At 43.8% G+C, this 13,856-nt stretch overlaps 1 pseudogene; it reads left to right on the forward strand.

The window, feature by feature from the left end:
* The first annotated feature begins 365 nt into the window (after positions 1–365).
* LOC104668210 lies at positions 366–998 on the forward strand (annotated as a pseudogene).
* Positions 999–13,856: the final 12,858 nt, after the last annotated feature.

Genomic DNA, 13,856 nt, shown 5'->3' on the forward strand with positions numbered 1-13,856 from the left:
CAAACATTTTCCGTAAAGGGCCAGGTAGCATCATAAATATGTTAGGCTCTGCAGGCCTCTTAGATTTTTGTCATGTATTCTTTTTTGCTTCCTGTTTGTTTTATTTTGTTTACAATGCTTTAAAAATGTAAAAAAAAGATGATCACTGGAATCTCGCGGGTCCCTCAGGCCGCACAGGGACAAGCAAAGGCTACATCCAGATGCCAAGAATGCACTGACGCCTGTTCCTGGAAGCCAGGCTCCCACCCAGCCCCTGGGAGCAGCAGCCTCCAGCCCCTTGGGACCTTCATCTCTGCCCTGCTGACCCATGCGGGTTGGGCCAGGATCCCAGGAGGCTGACACTGTCCTCCACTGAGACCTGAAAAATGGCATCAAGGCAAGGTCCAGGGTTTCCCAGGCAGGAGTGCAGACAGCTTGCCCTGCCCTCTGCTTCTGAGGAGCAGGTAACCCGGGACATGGAGAAGGTTTTCCGCAGCTAGGTTTTTGACTGCCATCAGCAGGAACAGGAGGCTGAAGAGCCAGCCGCCCCTGCCGACCCAGAGATGGTCACCTTGCCCCTCCAACCTAGCAGCACCATGGGGCAGGTGGAACGGCAGCTCACCATCATCTGGGATGACATCAACCGGCTCTATGACTCGGAGTTCTAGACCATGCTGCAGCACCTGCAGCCCACGGCAGAGAACGCCTACGAGTACTTCACCAAGATCGCCTCCAGCCTGTTTGAGAGTGGCATCAACCAGGGCCGTATGGTGGCTCTCCTGGGCTTCGGCTACCATCTGGCCCTACATGTCTACCAGTGTGGCTTGACTGGCTTCCTGGGCCAGGTGACCTGCTTCGTGGTCTTCATGCTGCAACACTGCATTGCCTGGTGGATGGCGAAGAGGGGCAGCTGGGTGGCAGCCCTGGACTTGGGCAATGGTCGCATCCTGAACGTGCTGGTGATTCTGGGGGTGGTTCTGTTGGGCCAGTTTGTGGTACAAAGATTCTTCAAATCATGACTCCCAAGGGTGTCCTTTGGGGTCCCAACTGTGACCCCTGCCTGGACTTAAGTTAAGTCTTCGCCTTCTCTGCTCCCTTGCAGGGGTTGCCCTTCAAAAGTACAGAAGCTTTAGCAAGTGTGCACCCCAGCTTTGGAGGGCCCCTGCGTGGGGGCCTGTCAGGCTGCAGAAGTGCCTCAACATCACCTGATGCTAGTGGGCCCTCTCTCTGGGCCCAGGGGCTGTGCCCTCCTCCTTTGACTCTCTGGGACTTCCTTAGCCCTGTCTGCTAGGTGCTGTAGAGACTGATAACTTGGTGGGGCCAAGAGACTGGGAGCCACTTCTCCCCTGGAAGTGTTTAACAGTTTTAGCTTTTTATAATAGCCTTGGGAGAGCCCATTGCCACCATCCTACCCGAGGCCGGGACATCTGGGGTGTGGGGATTGGTGGGTCTACCCTATGTTCCCCAGGATTCAGCTCTTCTGGAAGATCAGAGCCTAAGAGCTGGTACTTGAGCCTGGTCCTGGCCCTCCCTAAGCATCATGTGTCCCAGGATCAGGACTGACTGGGAGAGGGGGACCAAGGTCCTGCCCAGCTCTCTCCCTGCCCCCATTCCTCCCTCTGGCCGTACTGCCTTTGCAGTTGGACTCAGGGATTCTGGGCTTGGGGTGTGGGGTGGGGTGGAGTAACAGACCAGAGCTGACTGAACTTACGTGTCAGAAGCCTCCAAGCCTGCCTCCCAAGGTCCTCTCAGCTCTCTCCCTTCCTCTCTTCTTACAGACACTTGCTCCCAACCCTTTCACTACAGGTGAGTGGTGGTCCCCATCCCTGGGGACCTTGCCCAGACTACAGGGCTTAGGACTTGGTTTGTTATTTCAGGGATAAGGAGTAGGGAGTTCATCTGGAAGGTTCTAAGTGGGAGAAGGACTATCAACACCACTGGGAATCCCAGAGATGGGATCCTCCCTCATGGCTTTTGCACCGTGTAATCCAGGGGTGGAGATGGAGGAACTGTGAATAGCTGAACTCTGTCCCCCCACCCTCCATGCTCCTCACCTGTCTGGGTCTCTCCTCAGAGTGAGGGTGAGAGTGCCTTCTCTATCAGGCACAGCCTAGGATATTGGGGGTGAAGGGCGAGAAGTTCTTGATTCAGCCAAATGCAGGGAGGGGAGGCAGATGGAGCCCACAGGCCACTCCCTATCCTCTGAGTGTGTGGAAATAAACTATGCAATCCCATCATAAAAAAAAAAAAAAAAAAAAAAAAACAGAGGAAAAATGTAAAAACATTCTTAGCTGTAAACTACTTACAGGGGGATAAAGACTGGACAGTTAATGGACACAAACATACAGTTAGAGAGAAGAAATAAGCTCTGGCCAGGCACAGTGCCTCACACCTCTAATTCCAGCACTTTAAGAGACCAAAGCGGGAGGATCATTTGAGCCCAGGAGTTCGAGACCAGCCTGGGCAACAAAGCAAGACCTTATCTCTACAGAAAATTAAAAAAAAAAAAAAAAAAAAGTTGCACGTGCCTGCAGTCCTAGCGACTTGGGAGACTAAGGTGGGAGGATCCCTGAACCCAGGGATTTACTTTGAGGTTGCAGTGAGCTATGATTACATCACTGCACTCCAGACTGGGTGACTGAGTGAAACCCTGTCTCAAATATAAAGAAGGAATAAGTTCTAGTTTTCAATAGCACAATAGGGTGAGTACAGTTAGCAACAATATATTGTGTATTTCAAAATAGCTAGAAGAGAGGATATGAAGTGATCCCAAAACAAGGAAATGATAAATATTCAAGGTGATAAATACCTTAAATACCCTGATTTGATCGTTACACATTCAATGTGTGTATCAAAATATCACATGTACCCCATAAATTTGTGCAAATATTATGTATCCATTTTTTAAAGTTGGCAGAGCCTAAAAGCACTACTATGGCTTCCAGTGGTCACTGTGAGCACTGCCAGCTCAGCAAATGTAGCACCCAAAATTCTGGGCAATGTGGGAAATTGGCTCCATGGCAGCTATGGCTTTGCCACTGATAGGAATGATTTCCAGAGAAACTTAATCCTCAATTTGGGACTCTTTGCTGCAGGAGTTTGGCTGGCCAGGAACATGAGTGACAGTGACCTCTTGGCACTTCAGCTGGGGGTGCAGCTAAGTAGACAAATGGAATCTTGTGCTAAACCCAAACCTTCTAGAAACAGATCCTGTGAGCATCACAAGATATGCCCTGATGGAAGCTGAGGTTTAATTCAGCTGAGCACTTGCCCTTTCCCAGCCTGGTTGCTTTCTGTTCCTTGAGTCCACTCAGAATGCCGTTCCCTGACCAGCAGCCAGCCTTTAGCAACTGTCTGCATTCTGCAAAGCTCTGTATATAGTTGCTGAGTTTCTGCAGGGGGTGATCTTTGCTGTTGTCCTAAGGAATAACTACGATGTTTTAAGACATATTTGAGGCCGGGTGCAGTGGCTCACGCCTGTAATCCCAGCACTTTGGGAGGCTGAGGCAGGCAGATCATGAGGTCAAGAGTCTGAGACCATCCTGGTAAACATGGTGAAACCCCATCTCTACTAAAAAATTAGCTTGGTGTGGTGGCGGGCGCCTGTAGTCCCAGCTACTTGGGAGGCTGAGGCAGGAGAATCACTTGAGCCCGGGAGGCGGAGGTTGCAGTGAGCCGAGATCACACCACGTGCTGGAGTGCCAGCCTGGCAACAGAGCAAGACTCCATCTCAAAAAAAGAAAAAAGAAATTGTTGAAATGAAGACTGCACACAAAGACAAAAAAAAAAAAAAAAAAGTGTATAAAGTTAAAAAATAAAAAACAAGCTCCAGGCTGAATTGGGCCCAGGGGCTGTAGGTCACAGACCCTCAGCGAATGACTTCATAAATCTGGATGTTTATCAGCCTCACCTGGGAATTGGGGGAGGGGACTCATTTTAAAACAGATTCCTGGATCCTAACCCAACCCAGAAAATCAGACTCTTTGAGCTAAATTCTTAAGCTCGCTGGTGATGATGATGGAACCAGTCTGCCGCTGACCCCAGAGTCAAGTCTGAAAAACCTGCCACATCCCTCCCTCTCCAGCCTCCCCACCTCCTCCATTCCCCAGGGATGATTCTTTTACCTGCTTCAATGCCATTGTTGAGCAACCTCTATAAAGCCATACCTTTCTCTCTTCTAATACATTCTTGTCTATCTGCTTACCAATTAATCACATGTACTTTATATTTGAACATTCCTTTTTAATAATACTTGAGAATTTTGTTAGCAGTCTTTTCCTCATACAGCTTGCTGGAAGGAGCAGTATTTCTCCTCCCTGTTAAAAGAAAAATTTCAGATAAATTAAATTCAGCAGTTTCCCTGAGCAAAGAACAATTTACGAATCAGACAACACTCAGAACTAGAAGAGGTTCTGCAAGCTCTACCCTAGCAGTGTGAGCAGAGGCTTTTACAGGCTGAATGCAAAAACAAAATCCTTGATCAGTTGATTAGCTAAAGCCAGGTGTTCGTCTTATTATCTGATGGAAAGCTCCCAGTTGAGTTTAGCTGATGTTTCTGACTGATAAAGCTTGTGTCTTATTTTATTGTTTGCATTGGACTTCAGTCTGCTTACATATGAACCCGAGGCACTGGTGCCATCCTAGCCTAATGGCATCCCAATTATTATTATTATTATTATTTTTTTTGAGACAGAGTCTTGCTCTGTTGCCCAGGCTGGAGTGCAGTGGCACAGTCTTGGCTTACTGCACCCTCCACATCCCAGGTTCAAGCGATTCTCATGCCTCAGCCTCCCAAGTGGCTGGAAATACAGATGTGCAACACCATGCCTGGCTAATTTTTGTATTTTTAGTAGAGATGGGCTTTCACCATGCTGGCCAGGCTGGTCTCAGACTCCTGGCCTCATGTGACCTGCCCGCCTTGGACTCCCAAAGTGCTGGGATTACAGGCATGAGCCACCATGCCCAGCCCCGATTAAATTGTTTAACAAGCCAAAGCACTGCCTTCACCACTGCCTCATCTTTGCTGATACCATAATTCCTTTTCAATTCCATCCTTTCAGCTCAGTGTACACCAGCTTCTGCCATAGTCACTTTGGGGTTGAGGGATACAGTAGTTATCCAATCTTGAACCTTGCCTCAGAAGGATGAATATCCTGTTCTTCCGAAGCTTTTCCTGGTTGTACTAATGGGTTTCTGGTTCCTCAGGGCCACAGTGCAAAAACAGGCTACTTACTCGCATAAGCCAAAGTTAAATCTATGGAATCCTAAAGAAAGTTTTAAGCATAGCACATAACAAAGCAAAGCCAAAAATCAAGGCAACTGGGAATAAAAGCCAAATTTTCTTGGGTTGATGCAGTCAGCCCAGGATTTTGAAAGAAATTGGCAATCAGTCCCTAGATGCAAACTAGATCAAAATGATGCTGAGATCACTCAGGCATAACCCATAACCTTAGTGTAGGCACGGAGGGGATGGAGATTTTCATGGAACTGTTCCTTACAGCTTCTTCAGAACTTTTCACTGAAACATAGTACACAAGTCAGCTTCACAGCTGTGATTTCCAGAACTTTGTCAACATTTTAGAAGCATTGGACAAGAAGTCTTGACCAAAAGCATTCAAAAGCCAGCTCCGTTTGAGTTGATTCATGACTCAAACAGAATTGGAGAGAAGCCAAGAGTGAGGTTAGGGGTGGGCAGGGCATGGATGGCAGGCACAGTAATAAAAAAAAAGCTGGTCTGAAGAAAATAGTCCAGAAAATAAGGACTGGCCTGTTGGCCTTGGTCTCCCAGCAGCTCCCAACAGACTTGATTAGAGTTAAATATTCTTCTTTTATATCTGTTGTTGTATAGGAATTTACATCTGTTGGCAGTTGAGATGCAATCTCTACTCTTTACTTGGGTGGGAAGGGGCATTAAAGAAGAGGCCAGAAGGAGAGGACATTGGGGAAAATGAGTCAAGAGTTTCAGAAGCCATAGAAAGTTTTTAAAGTGCATCAATAAAATGCAAAACTCTAAAACACTTAGGACGTAACACAGGAGAAATCCTATGACCTTGGTTTTGGCGATGACTTTTTAACTACAACACCAAAGTCATGATCCATGAAAGAAACAATTGATGAGCTGGACTTCACCAAAATTAAAAACTTCTGCTCTGCAAAACACTCTGTAGAGAAAATGAAGACAAGCCACAGACTGGAAGAAAATATTTGCAAAAGATATATCAGATAAAGATCTGTTATCTATAATATATAAAGAACTCTTAAAACTCAACAATAAGAAAATGAACAACCTGATTAAAAGATGGGCAAAAGACCTAAACAGACACCTCACCAAAGAACATATACAGATGGCAAATAAGTATACAGAAAGATGCTCAACGTCATATAATTAGGTAATTGCATATTAAAATAATGAGATACCACTAAACACCTACTAAAATGGTGAATAATCCAGAACACTGACAACACCAAATGCTGGCAAGGATGTGGAGCAATGGAAACTCTCATTCATTGCCGGTGGGAATGCGAAGTAGTACAGCCACTGTGGAAGGCAGTATGGCAGAAAACTAAACATACTTTTACCATACAATCCAGCAATTATATGGTAAAAGTATGTTATACTCTTTGGTATTTACCCAAATGGGTTAAATACTTTATGTCCACTCAGAAACCTGTTTACAGCAGCTCTATTCATAATAGCCAAAACTTGGAAGCATCCAAGATGTCCTTCAGTAGTTGAAGGGATAAAAATTCTGTGGTACATCCCAACAATGGAATTGTATTCAGCACTAAAAGGAAATGAGATATCAAGTCACAAAAAGATATGGAGGACCCTTTAGTGTATTCAGTGAAAGAAGCCAATCTGCAAAGGCTGCATTCTATATGACTCCAATATATGATATTCTAGAAAAGGCAAAACTATAAAGACAGTAAAACGATAAGTGGTTACAAGGGATTAATGGAAGGGAAGGATTAATAGGCAAAGCACAGGAGATATTTAGGGCAATGAAGCCATTCTTTTTGATACTATAATGATGAGTAGACATCATTATACATTTATCCAAACCCATGGAATGCACGACTCCAAGAGTGAACTCTAATGCCAACTATGGACTTTGGGTGATAATGATGTGTCATTGTAGGTTTCTGCGTTGTTTCAAAAAAAAAGTGCCAGTCTAGGGAATGCTGATAGTGGGGAAGGCTGTGCATGTGTGGAGACAGGGGCTATATGAGAAGTCTGCATCTTCCCCTCAATTTTACTGTGACATAAAATTGTTCTTAAAAATGACATATATTTAAAGTACACTGGGAATTGAAGGAGATAGAGACACAAAAAAACACTTCAAAAAAATCAACAAATCCAGGATCTGGTTTTTTGAAATGTAATAAAATAGACCACTAGCCAGATTTATAAAGAAGAAAAGAGAGAAGAATCAAATAGACACAATAAAAAATGATAAAGGGTATATCACCACTGACCCCACAGAAGTACAACAACCATCAGAGAATGCTATAAACACCTTTATGTACGTAAGCTAGAAAACCGAGAAGAAATTGATAAATTCCTGGACACATACACCCTCCCAAGACTGAACCAAGAAGAAATTCAATCCCTAAATAGACCAATAATGAGTTCTGAAATTGAGGCAGTAATAAATAGCCTATAAACCAAAAAAATAAAAAGCCCAGGACCAGGCAGATTCACAGCTGAATTCTACCAGAGGTACAAAGAGAAGCTGGTACCTTTTTTTCTGAAAGTATTCCAAACAATTGAAAAGGAGGGGCTCCTCTCTAACTCATTTTATGAGGCCAGTATCATCCTGATACCAAACCCTGGCAGAGATACAACAAAAAAAGAGAACTTCAGGCCAATATCCCTGATGAATATCGATGCAAAAATCCTCAATAAAATACTGCCAAACCAAATCCAGCAGCACTTCAAAAAGCTTATCCACCACAATCAAGTCAGCTTCATCCCCAGGATGCAAGGCTGATTCAACACATGCAAATCAGTAAACATAATTCATCACATAAGCAGAACTAAAGACAAAACCACATGATTATCTCAATAGATGCAGAAAAGGCCTTTGATAAAATTCAACATCACTTCACGTTAAAAACTCTCAATAAACTATGTATTGAAGGTATACCTAGGTATACCTCAAAATAATATAAGCTATTTATGACAAACCTACAGCCAATATACTGAATGGGCAAAAGCTGGAAGCATTCCCCCTTGAAAACCGGCATAAGATAAGGATGCCCTCTCTCACCACTCCTATTCAATGTACTATTGGAAGTTCCGGCCAAGGCAATCAAGCAAGAGAAAGAAATAAAGCATATTCAAATAGGAAGAGAGGAAGCCGAATTATCTTTGTTTCCAGATGACATGATTCTATATCTAGAAAACCCCATCATCTCAGCCCAGAAGCTTCAGCAAAGTCTCAGAATACAAAATCAACGTGCAAAAATCACAAGCATATGTATATACCAACAATAGACAAGCAGAGAGCCAAATCATGAATGAACTCTCATTCACAATTGCCACAAAGGGAATAAAATACCTAGGGACACAGCTAACGAGGAAAGTGAAGGACCTCTTCAAGGAGAACTACAAACCACTGCTCAAGGAAATAACAGAAGACACAAACAAATGGAAAAACATTCCATACTCATGGATAGGAAGAATCAGTATCATGAAACTGGCCATATTGCCCAAAGTAATTTATAGATTCAATGCTATTCCCATCAAATTACCATTGATAATTTTCACAGAATTAGAAAAAACTATTTTAAAATTCATATGGAACCAAAAAAGAGCCCATATACCTAGGACAATCCTAAGCAAAAAGAGCAAAGCTGGAGGGATCATGCTACCCAACTTCAAACTATACTACAAGGCTACAGTAACCAAAACAGCATGGTACTGGTACAAAAACAGACACATAGACCAATGGAATGGAATAGAGAACTCAGAAATAAGACCTCACATCTACAACCATCTGACCTTCAACAAACCTGACAAAAACAAGCAATGGGGAAAGGATGCCCTGTTTAATAAATGATGCTGGGAGAACTGGCTAGTCATATGCAGAATATTGAAACTGGACCCCTTCCTTATACTTTTGACAAAAATTAACTCAAGATGGATTAAAGACTTAAACGTAAAACACAAAACTATAAAAAAAATCCTAGAAGAAAATCTGGGCACTATCATTCAGGACATAGGCATGGGCAAAGATTTCATGACAAAAATGTCAAAAGCAAATGCAACAAAAGTCAAAATTGACAAATGGGATCTAATTAAACTAAAGAGGAGCTTCTGCATGGCAAAAGAAACTATCATCAGGCTGGGGTGGGTGGTTCACACCTATAATCCCAGCACTTTGGGAGGCCGAGGTAGGCGAATCACCTGAGGCCAGGAGTTTGAGACCAGCCTGGCCAACGTGGTGAAACCCTGTCTCTACTAAAAATATAAAAATTAGCCAGATGTGGTGGTGTATGCCTGTAATCCCAGCTACTTGGGAGACTGAAGCAGGAGAATTGCTTGAACCCAGGAGGCAGAGTTTGCAGTGAGCTGAGATCACGCCACTGCAATCCAGCCTGGGCAACAAAGTGAGACTCTGTCTCAAAAAAAAAAGAGAGAGAGAGAGAGAGAAAAAAGCTATCATCAGAGCAAATAGACAACCTATAGAATGGGAGAAAATGTTTGCAACCTGTCCATCTGACAAAGGTCTAACATCCAGAGTCTACAAGGAACTTAAACAAATTTACAAGAAAAAAAAAAAAAAACGGGGGGCGGAGCAAGATGGCCAAATAGGAACAGCTCCAGTCTCCAACTCCCAGCGCGAGCGACACAGAAGACCGGTGATTTCTGCATTTTCAACTGAGGTACTGGGGTCATCTCACTAGGGAGTGCCGGACAATCGGTGCTGGTCAGCTGCTGCAGCCTGACCAGCGAGAGCTGAAGCAGGGCGAGGCATCGCCTCACCTGGAAGCGCAAGGGGGAAGGGGATCCGTTTTCCTAGCCAGGGGAACTGAGACACACAACACCTGGAAAATCGGGTAACTCCCACCCCAATACTGCGCTGTAAGCATACAGGCACACCAGGAGAATATATCCCAATCCTGGCCGGGAGGGTCCCACGCCCACGAAGCCTCCCTCACTGCTAACACAGCAGTCTGCCGCGATCTATCCGCAAGGCAGCAGCGAGGCTGGGGGAGGGGCGCCCGCCATTGCTGAGGCTTAACTAGGTAAACAAAGCCGCTGGGAAGCTCAAACTGGGTGGAGCTCACAGCAGCTCAAGGAAGCCTGCCTGTCTCTGTAGTCTCCACCTCTGGGGACAGCGCACAGCTGAAGACCAACAGGGGAAGTAGCTGGAGCCGGTGCAGACGCGAACGACTCTGTCTGACAGCTTTGGGGAGAGCCCTGGATCTCCCAACGCGGAGGTTGAGATCTGAGAACTGACAGACTGCCTGCTCAGGTGTGTCTCTGACCCCTGAGTAGCCTAGCTGGGAGAAATCCCCCACTAGGGGCAGTCTGACACCCCACACCTCACAGGGTGGAGTACACCCCTGAGAGGAAACTTCCAAAGGAAGAATCAGACAGGTACACTCGCTGTTCAGCAATATTCTATCTTCGGCAACCTCTGCTGCTGATACCCAGGCAAACAGGGTCTGAAGTGGACCTCAAGCAATCTCCAACAGACCAACAGACAGTCCTTCTGACTGTCAGAAGGAAAACTATCAAACAGGAAGGACACCTATACCAAAACCCCATCAGTACGTCACCACCATCAAAGACCAGAGACAGATAAAACCACAAAGATGAGGAAGAAGCAGGGCAGAAAAGCTGGAAATTCAAAAAATAAGAGCGCATCTCCCCCTGCGAAGGAGCGCAGCCCATCGCCAGCAACGGATCAAAGCTGGTCAGAGAATGACTTGGACGAGAGGAGAGAAGAAGGCTTCAGTCCATCAAACTTATCAGAGCTAAAGGAGGAATTACGTACCCAGCGCAAAGAAACTAAAAATCTTGAAAAAAGAGTGGAAGAATTGACAGCTAGACTAATTAATGCAGAGAAGATCATAAATGAAATGACAGAGATGAAAACCATGACACGAGAAATACGTGACAAATGCACAAGCTTCAGTAACCGACTCGATCAACTGGAAGAAAGAGTATCAGCGATTGAAGATCAAATGAATGAAATGAAGCGAGAAGAGAAACCAAAAGAAAAAAGAAGAAAAAGAAATGAGCAAAGCCTGCAAGAAGTATGGGATTACGTAAAAAGACCAAATCTACGTCTGATTGGGGTGCCTGAAAGTGAGGGGGAAAATGGAACCAAGTTGGAAAACACTCTTCAGGATATCATCCAGGAGAACTTCCCCAACCTAGTAGGGCAGGACAACATTCAAATTCAGGAAATACAGAGAACGCGACAAAGATACTCCTCCAGAAGAGCAACACCAAGACACATCATTGCCAGATTCACCAAAGTTGAAATGAAGGAAAAAATCTTAAGGGCAGCCAGAGAGAAAGGTCGGGTTACCCACAAAGGGAAGCCCATCAGAATAACAGCAGATCTCTCGGCAGAAACTCTACAAGCCAGAAGAGAGTGGGGGCCAATATTCAACGTTCTTAAAGAAAAGAATTTTAAACCCAGAATTTCATATCCAGCCAAACTAAGTTTCATAAGTGAAGGAGAAATAAAATCCTTTACAGATAAGCAAATGCTTAGAGATTTTGTCACCACCAGGCCTGCCTTACAAGAGACCCTGAAGGAAGCCCTAAACATGGAAAGGAACAACCGGTACCAGCCATCGCAAAAACATGCCAAAATGTAAAGACCATCGAGGCTAGGAAGAAACTGCATCGACTAACGAGCAAAATAACCAGTTAATATCATAATGGCAGGATCAAGTTCACACATAACAATATTAACCTTAAATGTTAATGGACTAAATGCTCCAATTAAAAGACACAGACTGGCAAACTGGATAAAGAGTCAAGACCCATCAGTCTGCTGTATTCAGGAGACCCATCTCACATGCAGAGACATACATAGGCTCAAAATAAAGGGATGGAGGAAGATCTACCAAGCAAATGGAGAACAAAAAAAAGCAGGGGTTGCAATCCTTGTCTCTGATAAAACAGACTTTAAACCATCAAAGATCAAAAGAGACAAAGAAGGCCATTACATAATGGTAAAGGGATCAATTCAACAGGAAGAGCTAACTCTCCTAAATATATATGCACCCAATACAGGAGCACCCAGATTCATAAAGCAAGTCCTTAGAGACTTACAAAGAGACTTAGACTCCCATACAATAATAATGGGAGACTTCAACACTCCACTGTCAACATTAGACAGATCAATGAGACAGAAAGTTAACAAGGATATCCAGGAATTGAACTCATCTCTGCACCAAGCGGACCTAATAGACATCTATAGAACTCTCCACCCCAAATCAACAGAATATACATTCTTCTCAGCACCACATCGCACTTATTCCAAAATTGACCACATAGTTGGAAGTAAAGCACTCCTCAGCAAATGTAAAAGAACAGAAATTATAACAAACTGTCTCTCAGACCACAGTGCAATCAAACTAGAACTCAGGACTAAGAAACTCAATCAAAACCGCTCAACTACATGGAAACTGAACAACCTGCTCCTGAATGACTACTGGGTACATAACGAAATGAAAGCAGAAATAAAGATGTTCTTTGAAACCAATGAGAACAAAGATACAACATACCAGAATCTCTGGGACACATTTAAAGCAGTGTGTAGAGGGAAATTTATAGCACTAAATGCCCACAAGAGAAAGCAGGAAAGATCTAAAATTGACACTCTAACATCACAATTAAAAGAACTAGAGAGGCAAGAGCAAACACATTCAAAAGCTAGCAGCAGGCAAGAAATAACTAAGATCAGAGCTGAACTGAAGGAGATAGAGACACAAAAAAACCCTCCAAAAAATCAATGAATCCAGGAGTTGGTTTTTTGAAAAGATCAACAAAATTGACAGACCGCTAGCAAGGCTAATAAAGAAGAAAAGAGAGAGGAATCAAATAGATGCAATAAAAAATGATAAAGGGGATATCACCACTGACCCCACAGAAATACAAACTACCATCAGAGAATACTATAAACGCCTCTATGCAAATCAACTAGAAAATCTAGAAGAAATGGATAAATTCCTGGACACTTACACTCTCCCAAGGCTAAACCAGGAAGAAGTTGAATCCCTGAATATACCAATAGTAGGCTCTGAAATTGAGGCAACAATTAATAGCCTACCCACCAAAAAAAGTCCAAGGTACAAGGAGGAGCTGGTACCATTCCTTCTGAAACTATTCCAATCAATTGAAAAAGAGGGAATCCTCCCTAACTCATTTTATGAGGCCAACATCATCCTGATACCAAAGCCTGGCAGAGACACATCAAAAAAAGAGAATTTTAGACCAATATCCCTGATGAACATTGATGCAAAAATTCTCAATAAAATACTGGCAAACCGGATTCAGCAGCACATCAAAAAGCTTATCCACCATGATCAAGTGGGCTTCATCCCTGGGATGCAAGGCTGGTTCAACATTCGCAAATCAATAAACATAATCCAGCATATAAACAGAACCAAAGACAAGAACCACATGATTGTCTCAATAGATGCAGAAAAGGCTTTTGACAAAATTCAACAGCCCTTCATGCTAAAAACGCTCAATAAATTCGGTATTGATGGAACGTACCTCAAAATAATAAGGGCTATTTATGACAAACCCACAGCTAATATCATACTGAATGGGCAAAAACTGGAAAAATTCCCTTTGAAAACTGGCACAAGACAGGGATGCCCTCTCTCACCACTCCTATTCA

The sequence above is a fragment of the Rhinopithecus roxellana genome, chromosome 15, assembly GCF_007565055.1.
Source record: "Rhinopithecus roxellana isolate Shanxi Qingling chromosome 15, ASM756505v1, whole genome shotgun sequence".
In the NCBI taxonomy this organism is placed as follows: domain Eukaryota; kingdom Metazoa; phylum Chordata; class Mammalia; order Primates; family Cercopithecidae; genus Rhinopithecus; species Rhinopithecus roxellana.